The sequence below is a fragment of the Impatiens glandulifera genome, chromosome 9 (genome assembly GCF_907164915.1).
Source record: "Impatiens glandulifera chromosome 9, dImpGla2.1, whole genome shotgun sequence".
Classification (NCBI taxonomy): Eukaryota; Viridiplantae; Streptophyta; class Magnoliopsida; order Ericales; family Balsaminaceae; genus Impatiens; species Impatiens glandulifera.
Genome location: NC_061870.1, coordinates 15624368 through 15642486, shown reverse-complemented (window position 1 = coordinate 15642486; position 18119 = coordinate 15624368). Strand labels below are relative to the sequence as shown.

The window sequence follows — 18119 nt, the reverse complement described above, 5'->3', positions numbered from 1 at the left end:
TCATTTTGGTCTTCACATAGACGGGTAAGTGTCTTTCCATGGCAGGCAGGCGGTCTTCTCATGGGTGGGTTGGGGGGTTTACATGATGTTTTCATTAAAATAAATTTAAGCAAATACATCTTCGCTCATGAGGGTCTCCAGGCCAAAAAAATTAAATAAAAAAAATAAAAAAAATTAGAGACCAGTAATTGAAGCGAATATTATATCGCTGCATGTTATTTTTAATAAATAAAATTAATATTTAATAAACGGAAATATAAAATCCATGTCATTTTGGTCTTTACATAGACGGGTAATTGAATTTTCATCGAAGGCAAACGGTCTTCTCATGGGTGGGTTGGGGGGTTTACATGATGTTTTTATTAAAATTAATTGAAGCAAATATATCTTCGCTCCTGAGGGTCTCTAGGAAAAAAAAATAAATAACAAAATTAAATAAAATTAATAAAAAAAATATGAATTAATTGAAGTAATATTTAATGAACGGAAATATAGTTATTAAAATTAATTGAAGCAAATATATCTTCGCTCCTGAGATTCTCCAAGCCAAAAAAATGAAATAAAAAATTAAATAAAATTCCTAAAAAAAATGAATGAATTACTTGAAGCGAATATTATATCGCTGCATGTGATTTTCAATAAATTAAATTAATATTTAATAAACGGAAATATAAAATCCCTGTCAATTTGGTCTTTACATAGATGGGTAATTGTATGGGTGGGTATGGGGGGTTTACATGAGGGTCAGGGCAACGGGCGTGTAGATCTTCGCTCCCATCGCATCTCACCCTTCCCTCTAACACGGTGCCCTGAGCGAAGATATCTTATCTGGGTATCATATGATTATTATATTAATTTCCAGGCGTTAACAGGCGTTGCCGTTAACGGCGTCTTGTGTGAACCCGGGACTAAACCCGGATTCCGGATTCTCCCTCCCTCCGTCTCCTACCCAGATTGAATTATTATTAAAATAATAATGCTGCAATCTGATTAGTCCGCCACAGAGGAACACGGCAATCGGTAGCAGAAGATCTGGATTCATGCAGATCTATATATATATATATATATATATATATATATATATATATATATATATATATATATATATATATATATAAAAAAAAAAAATTGAGAAATGAGAATATAACTTTTATTTTAACTTAAAAATATTTTAATTGAAAATCAAACATTTTATTTTTTATCTTTTATTTTTTAGACATTAACTTTTACAATTTAAATTATTCTAATGAGTTATGAACTTATATTTAGATATTGTATAAGTCTTTTGAAATGATTTGTAATAAATCACAACTTCTAATCTATGTATTTTTAATGATAATCATAACATGCTAATAAGTCTCTCTGTCTTGCTATTTTTATATAGTAATTTAAGTATCAATATTAATTAATTATGCAAAACAATTAATATAAAAACATGAATATATATAATTATTTTATTAAATTAAGTTATCAAAAGAACACTGTATCATTTAAAGATTAATTGACCTAAAATATATTTTTCAAATTTGAGCACTACATAAAGTATGTGGATTTGCAAAAGATGGTCTATTATTTCATTTAAAATGGATAGTTAGTCATTATCCAGAATTATTCAGGAGGCTCGCAACTAAAACTGTAATTATACTAAATATATTGCAAATCGACCAATTGCAAATTTACATTATGAGTACAATACTGGTTCCCAACAATTTTGCACTAATTAAAACCCAAAATATTGAAAAAAATCCCTTATTCTATAAAACTGTAACCAACTATGGTTAAGTGTTTTTGTAAATAATTATTTCAATATCTTCGTGTATATATATATATATATGATTAGTTTGCATTAACTCTTGCAAATGTACCCACACTTGAGTTTGCAATACTCAATCTTAATTAAATTCAAATGTTTAATATTTGAAAATGATGCAATACAATTTGCGGTAGTTTATGCCGTTATTTCTAATATCTTCGATAATATATATATATATATATATAATGTGCATTAACAAATGCAAATTTACAGTAGTTTGTCCAATTATTTCCTTAATATCTTTTTTATGTTAGAAACCAAACCATCATTCTTCAAATTAATTAATCAAGTTTTGAATATTGTTAAAATTAAAATTAGCTTAAGTGACCAACGATTACAAGTTTTGAATAATTAGATTAAATAATTAAAAAGGAAAAAATTGTTAGATAAATTAGTAGTAATTAAATATCTAAACAAAACTAACCAAGTTAATTTTTGTACAGATAAAGAAATACCGGAACTGTTATGTCTTGTCTTAAAGGAAAATAAGGAAACAAACTCAGCAAATCGATTTTATGATCGGTTCTATAAAGAAGACGTAAATTGGTCTTATGATCAGTCTTATCTTCGGCTATTTGTATGTTCGACTATTTAAGAAAACTAGTCATATTCTCGGTAGTGAAAAGACGACGCAACTAGCTTTTAATCGGTTATTTGATCGGTATTATATTCGGTTACTCGTATGTTCGACTATTTAAGAAAAATCGTTTTTACACTTAGTTCTATAAAGGCTACGCGGTCGGTTTTATAATCGGTAAAATGGTCGGTTATTCAGCAAAACAGGTTTTATTCTTCGGTATTATAAAGAAGGCGCGTTCGGCTATATCTTCGGTAATGTAATCGGTTTTATGCTCGGCTTTCCCTAAGGAAGTGGAATCGATTTTTCTATCACCTTAGTACTATATGAGGAATCGGTTTTTCCATCACTTAGTTAATATATATAATCGATATTATAAATCCAAAGGTAACTTAACCAGTTATTATAAGAAGGTGAAATCGGTAATTCAATATCGGTAGTCTGACCAGTCTAATCCAAGAAGAGGAACCGGTATATGATAAGTTAACATTACACTAAGCACAGCCAACAGTTTCTATTCAGTGATAGGTAGAACAATTCTGGTAAATACAGAAGGGAGCCTTCACATGTACAGACTGTATCATTGCCTCTTTTATACAAGTCTGATAAGAACTTCTTGGGAGCAGGATCCTGCCCAAATAATCCAGACACCTACTTCGGTATAAGTCCGATAACAGTAAATTGGAGGCAAATATCTATCACGCTACTCTAGATGGTCAAATTAGTAGAAGACAAATCTACCCGTTTATAATCTGCTTCTTGGAAAGTATCAACATCATTAAATTCCATGATGATCTATCAAAGCACCTGATGTACTAATCGGATCTTCAAACCAATCAGATCCAAGAAATGATGTACTATCAAGAAAATATATCCGTTGAAGAAGAAGAATATGACCGTTGTAAATTATGTAAATAAAAATAAAGTGATAAATGGTTTAGTTAATGGGCATCAAACAAGCTCCATTTTTTTACAGTAAAAGTCCAACTATGTCAATAAATTAATATTGATTTGAAAAATAGCTTCAATCTTTCTCATTTGTTATTATTGCTCTATTGAATTCTTATAGTACACATGTGAGTTAATTTAAGGAATAAAATCCATTAAAATTCAACAAATTTTTATTCAGGAAGATTGATAATATGGTGTTCCAGTTTTTAATATGAGTCTAATAAAAAAAAATAGTTAGTCTAATTGATTTAATGGTAATATTTATTATGATCTCAGCTTCAAACCTTGGTATAGTAGGTTTAAAAAAATATATAATGTTATTTGAATTTTATTAATGATTTTTAAAATTTAACATCAACATTGTATAAATTAAAATAAATCTAAATATAATCAAATTAATTATTTTAAAATAATAATATAACTTATTTTTTCAACAAAATTATTCAATATTATATATAGTTAAATAATATTTAATACCATCAAGTCATTTTCCTCGAATTATCTTCCAGTTATTTTTATTTTTCCTAGCTAAAGACACTATTAATTATTAATATATATTTTTAAATATTGGACCTTACCATAAATATGATTAGGAAAGTACTTCCACTATTAATTATTAATATATATTTTTAAATATGGTATAATTTAAAATTTTAGAAGACTAATAAGACAAATGATTTACTTACAATTCTCTCGACCAGATATTTGTTTTAGGGTTCAACAGCTGAGTCAATATATGCATAAACCATTAAAAGTTCATTGGGAGACAACTTTATGCCGTTAAATACTTAAAGGCACGCCTTCATTAGGACTTTTTTACCCTTGTAATTCTAACTATATGATTGAGGGTTTTTCAGATGTTGATTGGGCAACATGTACAGATAGTCGGAGATCTCTCATAGGTTATTGCATTAAATTTGGAGGAGCTTTGGTATCATGGAAGACAAAAACAAACTACGGTATCACGGTCGACCACTAAAGCAGAATATCGGAGTATGGTCACTACAGTTTGTGAGCTAAAGTGGATATCTTATTTGTTGAACGATTTTAACACAAAAGTGAGTTTACCAATTCCACTTCGATGTGATAATGAAGTTGCAATTCATATTGCTAAAATTCTGGTCTTCCACGAGAGAACGAAACATTTAGATATAGATTGTCACCTTGTTAGAGATAACTTTAAACAATGTTTTATTCAACCTCTACATGTCTATTAAATATACATGAATCTGACATATTCACAAAAGCTTTAGGTCGTGGTTTATTTTTCAGCCTCCGAGACAAGATGAACTTGAGAGATGTTTATTTTGAGGAGGGGATGTGAAATAATGTAATAAAAACAATTAATTTATATTTATTTTGAATATACTAATTAAATACAAGGACTATTGTAATATTTTAATATAATATAAATACCAGATTAAAAGCTAAATAGGCATATCTGGATTTTTGCGTTTTCAATCTCATTGTCTTAATTATATGTCTTGATCTTTAATCAAGAAATTTACATTGCAAGACATGAAATTATGCCGCCATTGTATCCTGTGCGGTGCTGACAAGTTTAAGAGAGTAAAATGTGAGAAAGTGTTGCTCATGCCATAACGGTGTTCGTAAAGAAGCTATCGATTTTTTTGGGAAAACAATCCTGGGCTACTATTGAAATCAACTACTTCTATGTTTGTTATGAGTATAAGAATGTAGTTATAGTATAACTATATCTAGGGATGGCAATGGGGCGGTTTGGAGCGGGGAATAAAATTATCATCTCCGCCCCGTTCGGTTTTTTCGGTTTCGGGGAATCCCGCGGGGCACCGTTAATAATTTTTATTTAAAATAAATAAATAAATATTATATAATAAAATTATATAAACCAATTTTTTAATATAATATATATTATAATATATTAAAATTTTATATTATTATAAAGAAATAATTTTAATACTCTTATAAAATATAGTAAATAAATAAATATATTGGTGATTTAATATATTTAAGTATGTTTATAGTATTCGGGACAGAATCGCGGTGAAAACGGGGTGAAATCGGGGCGGGGCGGGGCGGGGCGGGGGACACAAATACCATCCTCGCTCCATACTCGTTCGATTTCGGGGAAAAACCGTCCCAAACGGGGCAATTCAGTTTGGTTTTCGCGGGGCAGTTTTAAATTGCCATCCTTAACTATATCTATAGTAAATTAGATTTGTTGTTTGATTGATTATTATTTATATGTACATGTTTATTTAGGTATAATTTATACCTTAAAAGGATATAAAATAGTAACTACTTTTTCTAGTTATAAAGTTTAATATTCTACTTTTAACCTTTAGTTTTATAATTATTAAAATTTTAATTTCTTTATTATATTTAAAATATAATAATAATAATAATATAAATTATTACACTATTAATTAATACAATTTATATCTATATAATTTATTTTTGAAACTAATTTATAATTATACCATTTTAATTTTAAATATTATTTTATAAAATTATTAGTATTAATATTTATTTTAGACAAACAATTAATATTTTTTTATATATATAATATTTATATATAAATTTAAAAAATAATTATTAAATATTAATTCATTTATAAATAAGTTTTATTTATATAATTATATAAATTAAATTATAAGAAATTATATATAAAATAATATATTAATATTAAAAATGCATTTATATGATAATTATATATTATTTTTGTATTAATTTCAATACAATTAATAATAAAAATACTTATAAGATAAATATTAGAATAAAAATACAAAATAATTTAAATAGATATAAAGGTAAAATAGTCTTAAAAAATTGTGTATTACTTTCTTATACCACTAACCAAACACAAAATAATAAAACTTTATATAATTTATACATATTTTATATACTCTCTACCAAACACTAATAACCTATATAATTTATACCTCATACAACTTATACTTATACAAATAATACCGCGCTACCTAAGTTACTGGACATGGTGTGCCCATATACAGTTGTCACATGAAAGCCTTGAACATCTTATGCTTGATTTCTAGTTCACAAAGGGTAATTCGGAAGAATATGATGAAGTATCTTATGATCTTAGGGGTTCCTAGTATATGAAATGACACTTTTTACAGCCTCGTGGACGGACGAAAGAAGGGTTTTGATCTCTAAGTACCATTAGGTGTTCTGTTGTGCATGAGGTCTAGTTTGAAAGAAAGAGCAAAACTTTTGGAAACATAAAAAGATCAAAATTTTGGACTTTTGTGGTCCTCTACAATAAGATCAAGACTAAAAGTTCTTGTCCGTACAATTACCGCAACTAGTTTATTTGTAAGGAATGTGATATGAACATAGCTATCTTCTTGCTAGGTTTTAGGCTGTGCATTTTTTTGTCTCAGTGAAGTTCAAAGTGATTTGCTCTTTTTTCGGGTTCTTTGTTTCTGACTGTTAGGTTGCTTCAATTTTGGATGTTCAGTGTATATCGAAATTCTTGCATGCAGTTGCCTTGCATTTTTTCTTCTTGTAAGTGGCAGTTGGAGATTTATTTATTTAACTTACATAATACATTGTACCCTCCGGGAAAAAAAAAGAGAGAAAATGTTGCTTACATCTAGTTCAAGAAGGGAAACTGTAATGTCAAAACCTTCTATGGAACCAGTTCCACTCCAAGCTTGGCTCAGACAAAGAAAATCAATCCCACCGTTTGACATAGACCTTTCAACGAAAAGAGAAGCATGCAACTTTTTTAAGATACAGTTTTGTTGACTTAAATGGACTCCAGATGGCAAACTGTCTCCATAAGATTTCTCTTGAGAAACAGGCATACTTGAATGGTTTTCGTCATCAACTGACTTGATCCCATCTCTATGTTGGTATACCGCAGTAGGTTCCACATCCATTGCCTTATAAAGATAATTGCTTGATTGTGGCAAAGAAAAATGAGGAATCTGGACTTTGTTGATCTGCTCATCTCCTTGAAGCAAGAGTTTAGACAAAACAGAGAAACGCGAGAGTTTGGCCAAAAGTTTCTGATTGGTATTTTCCCTTTTAAGGTTGAAATGAAAATCAACATCACATTTTAGCTCTTGAATCTGACATCAAAGCAATTACAAGCACAGAAAATTGCTGGCTATTCATAGTACAGATTATGACTAGGCTAAAAGGGCATATATACACATGAACTTTTCCATAAGGTACAAATATATGAATGATCGTTTGAGACAAAAATATAACCAATAACTACTTAACTAGTGCAGAATTAACCATTCATCTTATGTCAATATTAATTTTTGTGGGCTTGGGTGGGGAAAGATATTTAGTTTCTTGGTACCAACATTAATAATGGAAACAAGGCATATTGGGTATTTTGGGACTAGTTAAAGTAGTTTGTGCATGTTCATGAATAAATTTGCCCCTTTTAAGAAAGTTCATGTGTATATATGTGCCCCTTTATCCTTATGACTATGCACAAGTTGCAATAATATAGGCACAAATTTACATGTATTTAATATTCAGAAATGCAATTCAACACCTGTGCTTTGCAAGATGTTATCTGAAGTTCTCGTCCAACGGTAATTGACAGTTTGAGGTTATCAGATTTTTCAATCCCAACTAAGAGACGTTTGAGTGTGAAAACAGTCGCGTATATATTACCAACTGCAAGGTCTATAACAATCCAGTGACCAGAATCTGGTGTATCAGTAGCTGGACTGAAATCAACTTTATGTTCCAATAGTGACCCTGTAAACTTAAAGACCCGCCATTTAATCTGGAAGGGATATCCAGGCATGTAATTTCTCTACTAGAAGAAGCACCATTGACTGCACTACCACTGCTTAAGCATATGTCATTCTGAAGATATGATAATTCCAAAGAGAATTCAAAATGAGGCAAATATGCTTCATACAAGCAATTCAAAGAGTCCAATATCATTCCAAGTTCATGTGCATCAGTTGCACTGCCAATCTTACTCTGATCTATGAAAATTAACGCCTGAAATTCATTAAGATCGCTACGAAATTTCACATCCTGCTCTTCACAGAATAATTGCAAGGATATCTGACGCACAGAAGTGAGAATTCCATGGTCAGGCACACCATAAATAGATAACTTTTCGCTCCTTTCAGCATCAAAAGTAAACACTGAAGTCTTGGCATCACTTCCTTTCTTGGAGATACAAAGGATTAAAGTAGATGATTGCAGTACAAAATTGATATCAAGGAAGAGACGTATAAAATGATAACCCCCTTCCCCAAATTGTAGATGTCTCGTAATTAACAGAATCATCTGAAACAAATTCTTGATTTACATGTCCATGATTTGCTTCTTCCAATGAGGCAAAACTATAATGAGTATCCAAAACAGAAGAAAATAAGTGAGCCATCACCTGCACACATATATTGTAATCAACGCATAATTAATCTCATACCCTCCTCCTACTCTTATATTCATCCTGTTTTCTTTTGTCTAGGAAACACTTTTACCCACGGGTACAAGAAGAATTTGTGGACATGCTAACACCTCTTATCAATCATCTATGCTAAGACCTCAACGAAATTTAAGCAATTAGTTTATCCAAAGAGAGACAAACCATTCATATTAAAGATCCACCAAAATCAAAGGAATATTTATAACTCATCGATACATAATAGCACACTAACTCCTTCAAATGTCCCTCGCAATTCTGATTTAAGTATGTTAACTGCTATGTTAGATGGATCAGAGTGCAGGTACTAAATACATCTTGTGGTCATCTTTGATTTCCATTTTCTGATCTACCTTCCTTATATGCAGTCACTCAGTTTGGATCAGAAGAGGATTGGAGCCCCTTATGCAGCAATCCTTCGTAGGCATCAGTTTGACCACTATGACTTTAATGTTAATATGATCCAAATAGTGGTCATCCTACCTTCTTCCAACTCCAATGCCAAACTAATCAAGTATCCTTCAATAGTTCTCCAGGTAATAGGAAATATATTTCAATGACTTCAATTAAATCATGAAGTCGAATCCTATATTTTAATGTTAAATGTTGTTACCAGAATTCTTTGTATACATATTCAGCTTCACTTATATGTTTATTATATCTGCAGCCACTTGATCTGAACCTCGATGAAGAGACACTTCTTAGACTTGTTCCTTTTTGGAGAAAGTCCCTCGATAATAGTCCGAGTCAACCATATTACTTTGATCATTTTGAAGTACATCCAATAAAGGTTTCTTCTTGAATTTTTATATGTTCTCTTTTTCTGGCCAAGGTTCAGTAAATGTTTATTCAACTATGCCTCCATCATGGGAAGTGACTTACAAGTGTTTCCCCATGTTACAACAGATCATTGCAAACTTCATCCCAGGTGATTCATCATATTCCAGTTATAGCTCAACCCAGGAAACATTGAGATCATTGGTCCATAGTGTGATTAATGTACTGACTTATTTCAAAGTTCTTGGTACTGTGCATAGTTTCTGTCATGTACTAATGCCGGTTCTCCTACTTCTAGATTCCTTCCATAAAAAAGATGCATGTGGAGCTAAATGGTGTTTCGGTTAGTCATGCTTTCCTGACAACTAAAGAATTGATTATAAAGTGTGCACAACATTATTCATGGTGTGTCTAATAGACTTCATGTTTATCTTTCAATAATGTCCAGGTTTAGATTTTGAAAATGACTTGCACTTTTCTATAAATTACTAGGTATGCAATAAGGGCTGTCTACATTGCCAAAGGAAGCCTTTACTTCCTCCAGCTTTTGCTTCCATTTTTGATGACTCGGCATCCTCTTCCCTCGATATCTTTTTTGATCCTTCCAGTGGTTCGATCAGTCTTCCAGGTCTTACCATAGGTAATTGATATGACTTTTGTGCAGATGAAAATGGCTCGTTCAAACATACTTTTCTCAGCTGTCACTGAAATATCAGACTCTGTTTTAAAAGGTGCGGAAGCAAATGGTTTTAATGGATTGGTAAGCTTTGTATCTTTAACTGCAGCATTCTTTTAATATCACATGAAATGTTTACTACTTTAATAATGATTGATTTTTGAGAATTTTGATTCCGAAGCATTTTAACCTTTTTCAGTTAAGTGGTTTCCGTCATGGAATATTGAAGTTAGCAATGGAACCGTCGGTCCTGGGTAATGCACTACTTATAGAAGGAGGCCCTGATAGAAAAGTCAAGCTTGATAGAAGTCCTGGAATTGGTGAGGTAAATATGTCACTTATTTTCTTCAATGTCAGCTTGAATTAGTAATTTAATGTAATACCCATGTCATCCGATTTTTACTAGTACCTTTTGCAGTTGTCAGCTTGTTGTTGCAAAACTCTGATTCTAAATTTCTTTTTCATGTAACACCAAAGTGTCAACAGGTTACTCTTTAAAACCTTCCTCCAAACAGTTCACTTATTTATAGAAGAGATCATGAACCGTGTTAAAAGCTTCCTCATAAGCAAGGCATTGTTGAAAGGAGATACTTATGCAGCCTCTAGACCTCTGCACCACCAGCATGGGGACAGTGTATGTTTCTTTTTCTCACATCGCAACCTTTTTGTTAAAATCTATGTATAGTAAGAATACAAGTGCGGTACAAAATTATGGATCCCAAAACCTATTTGGATGAGATAATAAAACCCCATTTGGAAACATTTTTGTTTTTTTGTATTTGGAAGAGTTTCCAAATGCATGAACATTTTGAAACATAACTGTCAGAGATAAACACATAAATTTATTTATGTTTTTGTATAACATTTGAGATAAGAAAAGTCAAAAAAAAAAAAGTATTTTCACTAAATTTCATTTCTAAATGTTTATGTATCTGGTTTTGTTTTTGTACCTGGAAATGTTTCTAGACACAAACAAAAGTTTTCCAAATTTGAAAACATATCAAGATACAGATACATAAACAATAAGTGAATACATATTTCCAAATGGCCCACTGGAACTTATTGTGTTGGAACTTATTGTGTTTGTTCTTGTATCTGGAAACACTTCAAATACTTAAAAGTTTGAAAATGAAATTTAGCCAAACATAAACATATGTATATATATTGTTTTTAAATATGGAATCGTCTACTCGTACGTAAAGAAAAACAAAAGTGTTTCCACCCAATCTCTGAAAACTAAATTTAGCTAAAGACAAATTTAAAAATTTATTAATTGTTTCTCGTCTGAACCCGTATACAAAAGAAAAATATTGTAAACACCATATTCGTTTTAAGTTTAGATCACCAAGGGCTTACATAATATTCTCGTTTTGTGTACTTAATGTGGTGTAGGAATGGAAATTCGGGCCAACGATACTGACCTTGTGTGAACATTGTTCGTCAATTTTGCTATTCGTGCTCTAAGAAAATAGACAGGTAACGTTGTAACCAGGATAATGACCTTGAAGCCGAAAATCGAGAGGAGTAATGAGAAAGCAGTTTCATCCACACGGGCAAACAGAAAGTGGCATTTGTCTGGAGATGGGGAATTGGGAAGTTTGTGTTGTCTCGTATTGTTGTATATATTGATGGACGATTATGTCGATCTATCCCAAACCCTTTAGCCAGAAGAATTGTTAGCGGTTTTGTGTTGAATTTCCTTGACAAAGATGACCACAATGAATAATTTTAACATCCTCAGCTCTCAATATCAATAGTCAAATATATTTTCATCGTATATACTTTGATAGATAATATTATTTTTATTATTTCATTTTATTTAAGGCAATCACTTCATCTCCTGTATAAAGAGGTAGCTCAAGTTTAAACTTATACTAACATATAGCTTGAGGAAGTCTTTTAAGTTTAAAGGCTATAATATCACATAAAAAACTTACATTGTCTTGTGAACCAAAAATATATATTTAAAAATACTCATTATTTGCAGTAGAGGTGTAACCGAAATATCAATTTTATTCGTTTTTAGAAAAAAATATTTTTAAATAATACAATTATATTTAAATTTTACTTCAAAAAACAAAGATAAATATTTTTAAGTATAAAATATAAGTTAACTAAATTATCTATAGTTATTAATTTTAATTTGAATACGTTCACAAAAGAAAAACTTGCACTCAAAATTCTATAGAGCTCAAAAGGGAAAGGAAGTTGCTGAATTCCGAAAACCAATTTGTGAATTGTCAATTCCCAGTTATGTGATCGATTTGAGTGTCACTACTTACCGATTTCAGTGAAAACAATTGACTGGTTTTTCTTAACCTGACAGTTATAAATATCTTAAGTATATAAAATATAAGTTATAACCAAATTATGTATATTTATTCATTTTAACTTAAACACATTTCAACAACTCTATAGAAATCAAACTTCCCTTTGATATGTGGATTCCCAGTTGTGATCAATTTGACGATTTTAGTATTAGACTGATTTTTCTTAACCCTGATGGTTATTCTGGCACAAAAAATTTGAGCAAACACCTAAATAAACATGCCTTGTTTTTCACATAAATATATACCTGTATTAAAAAATACAGAACAACTTTGTTTCACAAAAAGCCTTCCACAAAACGACTTCCCACCACACAGAGTTTACTTAAGTGCTTCGGGTAACATAAGCCACGTGTTTTCCCAAAATAAAACATAAGTCACTTGTTTTCGCAAAATAAAACATAAGCCACTTGTTTTCCCAAAATAAAACATAAGCCACGTGTTTTCCCAAAATAAAACATAAGCCACGTGTTTTCCCAAAATAAAACATAAGCCACGTGTTTTCCCAAAATAAAACATAAGCCACGTGTTGTCATGTTTCTCCATTTATCCTTCAAATCAACCTAAAACAATAAAGAAAACTTGTTTATCTAACTTGCAACATAAGATATTAAAATTAAAGTCATTCAACCAAAACGGCATAACAACAATCTCACCTCAGTTCTCTCAACCAAAATATCTCCATACACATTCAAAATGAACTTCCAATTACCTTTACCGTACCTTAAAACAAGAAGAAGAATCAAACTCATATAAAACATCAATGATACATATTCCTACTAAGATATGTGCTCTAATATGCATATACAAAAATAGTGTCACATCCCAAAAGTTCCATCATATTATGGCAACATTTGGAAACACTTTTATTTTACAAATTTCTCCATCCAGATAGATAGACTTTGAAAACTAGACAGGCAACTTATCACTTAATCTAAATAATTTAGTGCTTATTTGAATTAAAGTTCATTTGATAAATAATATGCAACTCATGTTAAAATAATTAAGCAAAAAAACTATGGTTTAATTTAGTAAAACTAACTCAGTAATATTAGTAAGAACGTCCAAAATACAATTTTAACCATAAAATTCAATCAAATTAAGTCATTATAAGGCTAAAATAGCTTTTATAAATAATTCTCCCACACTAAATCCACATTTTATCAAATCAACTTACATATTCATATAATGGAAAAGATTTTAGGGTTAATGTCCTAAATGAAAGTGAACGGTTATGATAAGTGGCGGGTATAAAGAGGTGGTTATTAATAAAATACTATAAACAAGAGTATTCAACTAATTCATTTCATTACTACACTTGACAACTAACATTCTATTTATCCTACTCTATTAATAACCGCTTCTTTATTCCCGCCACTTATCCTAACCGTTCACTTCCACCACAAGAAGTTAACTCTAAACCCTTTCCCCTTGTATCATTTAGCAAATATTTTAAATTTAGATACTTTTCATATGGTTTTTTCCACATTTATTAACACATTTGACACTTAAAATTCAGTATTCTTAACTTTTAAGTTTTGTTAAACTACACACTTAGTCAGAACATATTTAGAATTTTATGTTTCTATATCCATTGGGAAACAAATTTAAAAAGTGGTCCATGGTGAAAATAAAACAAACTAGGTGTTCTAATGCTGTAAATATATATGTATAATGCTAAAAGATTTGATAAGTGATAAGAATGAATAAGAATGCAAACCACTTAAACAACAGGAATAAACTTTGTAAGGAACACTTGAAGCATCTAATACCAGTTCAAGGAAAATGGCATTTCTCCATCAAACCATGAAAATTTCCAAGAGAATCATTTCAATTCAAGATTAAAACAAATGATAAGAGAATTGTTTTACCTGCACTACTACTTTGAACTTCAACAGAATTAAGATCTTGATCGAATTTCAACACTTGATTAATCTGCTCAAGAAATGAAGGTCCCATAGCTTCCCACGCTTCTTCGACATAAACTCTAACAGATTTCAGAGTTTCACAGCCTCTCCACTTCTTCAACAGATCTTCATCGACACTAGTATTCCATAAAGAAGCCTCAATATCATCTCTCCAACTTAGTAGCTCGTCAGAAACCAGCCCGACATTACCCGCCATTTCCATCTTCAGAACCCTTCCCCTCCAGATTCTCTCCACCGCATTGTAGTATTTCGCTTCCCTGACCTGACTCTCCTCGAGCAGCCTAACTGTGCAGTCCACCGCCACATCACAATACGCCGCCTTCATGGCTTCAGAAGCTGTAACACCCGCCTGGTAATCCAACTCCTCAATGTGTTCCATAAGAAGAAGCATTTCCTCTGAAGCCATACCTTTGGATATCTCGGAGACGATTTTTCGAACAAGCATCGCCTTCTTTAAGCTCGAATCGTGAATAGAGAGAGGGAGAACGCTTAAAAGCTTGTCGATAACCCAATCGTGGAGCGGTTGTCGAAGAAGAAAGTCGATGATCCATAGAGAAACGTGTTCATCCATTGAGAATAGCTGTAGAACTTGAAACCCTAAAGTCGAACTCTCTTGATGGAGGCGGATTCAAAATTAGATGAAAAACTGTCTTTTAATTTATTTCAAGTATTTCATCAAATACTCAGCATCGATTTTTTTTTTTTAAAGGAGATAAATTATTTTGTTAATTATATTTTATTTTATGTTGGGCAAAAAATAAATTAAAATCTTGTCAAAATTCAATTCAACACAATTATTTTAAATTATATTAAATATATATATAAAAAATCATAAAGAAGAAAAAAAAAAAATGAGAAACACAAACAAATATTTTAAGGTTTATATAAATAAAGATGACAATTTAAAACTGTCCCGCGGTGACCGAATTGAATTGTCTAGTTTATGGCGGGTTTTCCCGATTTGATCGGGATGGTATTGTGTTTTTTGCCCCGATTTCACTTCGATTCTGCCATGAACACTATAAACACAATTAAATATATAAAATTATCAATATATTTATTTATTATATTTTATATGAGTTTTAAGTTTATTCATTTATAATAATATAATTTTTTAATATATTATATAATATATATTATATTAAAAAATATGTTTATATAATTTCTATTTTTATTTAGAGAATATGGTATAAATGACTATAAATAGAACGGGGCGGAAATAATAATAAAAAAAATCTAAAAAATAAAACGAGATTTGAACCGAAATGATAAATTAATAATAACTTCGTTGACAACCCTAGATGCATAGTGTAATATGCATTGTTAGTGTGGCATTAAACCATTATACCATTATGAATTATTTAATATGATTGCACCCACTCTCAATTAAAAAATTAATCTAATATAAATTCATTATATTAACTCAAATTCATAAAGTATTTTGAAAGAAGTTTCAAATTTTTCAGAAAAAAAATAAAACTATTGAAACACTTTAATAATAACAAAACAAAAGCTATGAATGTTTCAAAAATAAATAAAGGTACTTGTATAAAATTGAGTTATTTGTGTTTTCAAATTTTATTTTTGATTGATATAGTATCTTCAATACACCTTTAAAGAAAATGAGTCTACTTTCATGCATAAATTGAATTTACTTTTTCTAAATATTTTATTTAAATATGAGTATATATGTGATAATATTATCAAGTTTATCTTAATTAGTCATATCATTATTTGGTAAGGGCTAGCTATATGAAAAATTAATATAATTTATATAAAATCATTTCGAAATATAAAGGTATACAGCTACTATTATTTTATATGCTTCCCGCCAATACCTTTCTCAATAAACTACAAATCTAGAATTGTTAAATAATTGATTTTGTATATGATTTAAATTTTAACTAGTTATTAACATTTTATTTAATGACGTGGACATCAATCATTAGCTTACTGGTCATCTAAAAAAACAATTTAGCTAACAATGTGTAATCTAAACAAACTTATAGTATAATCCTAATTTTTTATAATTCTGTACACATTTTGCATTGAAAAAGTTTAACAAAAAAAAATTACCAAGTTAAAATAAAAAATATAATACAAACTATATCTGTAGGTGTTGTACACTATTTATTAATGTGACTATTGGTAAGTCCAAAACAATTTGAATTATCAATATTATTAATGGCTAAGTGTAACTATTGAGTTTTTATTGATTTAGCTTAAAAAAATATATTAGATTTTCATTTTAATTATTTGAAAAGATGATTGTGATAGTAAATACAACAAAATAATATTTGTAAATTTGTTCAATATAATCCCATAATTTATTTAAAAAAAATACGATAAGAGTTACTAGGTTAATTTAAACCGGTTCATACAATTCTGGACAGGCCAATACATAAGTCTCACGTAGCGCACATATCGCACATGTCGCATAGAGCACAAATATCGCACAGAGCGCACATAATTTGCGACCCTTTTTCCGACTTTGTTCAAATCCTAGCCGATGTTTCTTGATTTCACAGCTTATAATCCTAGACGATTTTTCCGTTGTGCTCGCACAACGATCACAACGATTTTACCGCGATAACCTATGAAAAGTGGACGATGATCTACACAACAGTATGACGAATACGCAGCACGACGAACACACAGAGGCACGACGAACATACAGATACACAGGTTGCACAAATCCGTTGTTTAACAACTTAGTCAATATATTAACAAGTTATTTAGCTTATTTTGATGCTACGACTAAAGTGATTATGTATCTAAAGAGAACACCTTCCGTAAGTGTTTTCTATGCATTTAACAATGATCTGGTTGTTACATTTTTTTTTCAGATAGTGATTGAGCATCACATCATGTAAATCACTTATAAGATATTCTATATATATGTTTGAAATGTTTTAATTGTATGAAAAACCAAGACACAAAACACAACAAACAATTTCTATATTTTCAGCTGAAATTGAATATAAAAGTAGGCTATTACAGTTTATGAACTATAGTGGTTAAATTAACTACTTTATTATTTTAAAGTAATGTTATATTGTTATTTATTGTGACGATAAGGCAACTATGCATATTACACAAAATTCGGTATTTTCGGAGAGAACGAAACACATTGTCATTGATTGTCACTTGGTAAAGAATAAATATAAATATGGTTTTACTTACTTAACATATATTGAATCTAGTTTGCAAAATGCAGATATCTTTACAAAAGTTTTAGAGTTAAAGTAGTTTAAAGATTTAAGAATCAAACTATTGTTTTAAGACTTCAATTTTTGAATGGGGAGTGAAGAAATAAAATAAACTGTTGTTGGAGTTGTTAGAGATTAAAAGAAGTTAATTAACTACCTAATTTTATAATAGGCAGATAATTAACTATTAAGTTTGTTTTAGAAATTTTATCTTTAATTTTTGTTAATTTAGTGTTGTATGATAAATTTAACTCAATTATGATATAAAAGGCTTATTAGACTACTAGTAAAGACCTCATTTGGGTTCTTCTCTATTTGATCATTTACTTCTACCACTCTCTAAACTGTTTCTTAATATTTTCCTTTCATCTACAATAAAGTTAGAATTCTCGATTACAGGGAATTAAAATAAAAATATTAATTTTGGAAAATATTTTTATCAATTAAT

At 30.0% G+C, this 18119-nt stretch overlaps 2 long non-coding RNA genes across 2 annotated transcripts; one reads left to right on the top strand and one right to left on the bottom strand.

Annotated features, from left to right (window-relative positions):
- Positions 1-9298: 9298 nt before the first annotated feature.
- On the top strand, positions 9299-9749 carry LOC124916808. The gene is made up of 2 exons (XR_007096914.1): positions 9299-9544; positions 9661-9749. It is a non-coding gene; the product is annotated as an uncharacterized LOC124916808 (long non-coding RNA).
- A 3122-nt stretch (positions 9750-12871) lies between these two features.
- On the bottom strand, positions 12872-14469 carry LOC124913720. Its single transcript, XR_007096767.1, has 3 exons — positions 14406-14469; positions 13191-13257; positions 12872-13097 (listed from the first exon to the last, which is right to left on the bottom strand). It is a non-coding gene; the product is annotated as an uncharacterized LOC124913720 (long non-coding RNA).
- Between the last annotated feature and the right edge of the window lie 3650 nt (positions 14470-18119).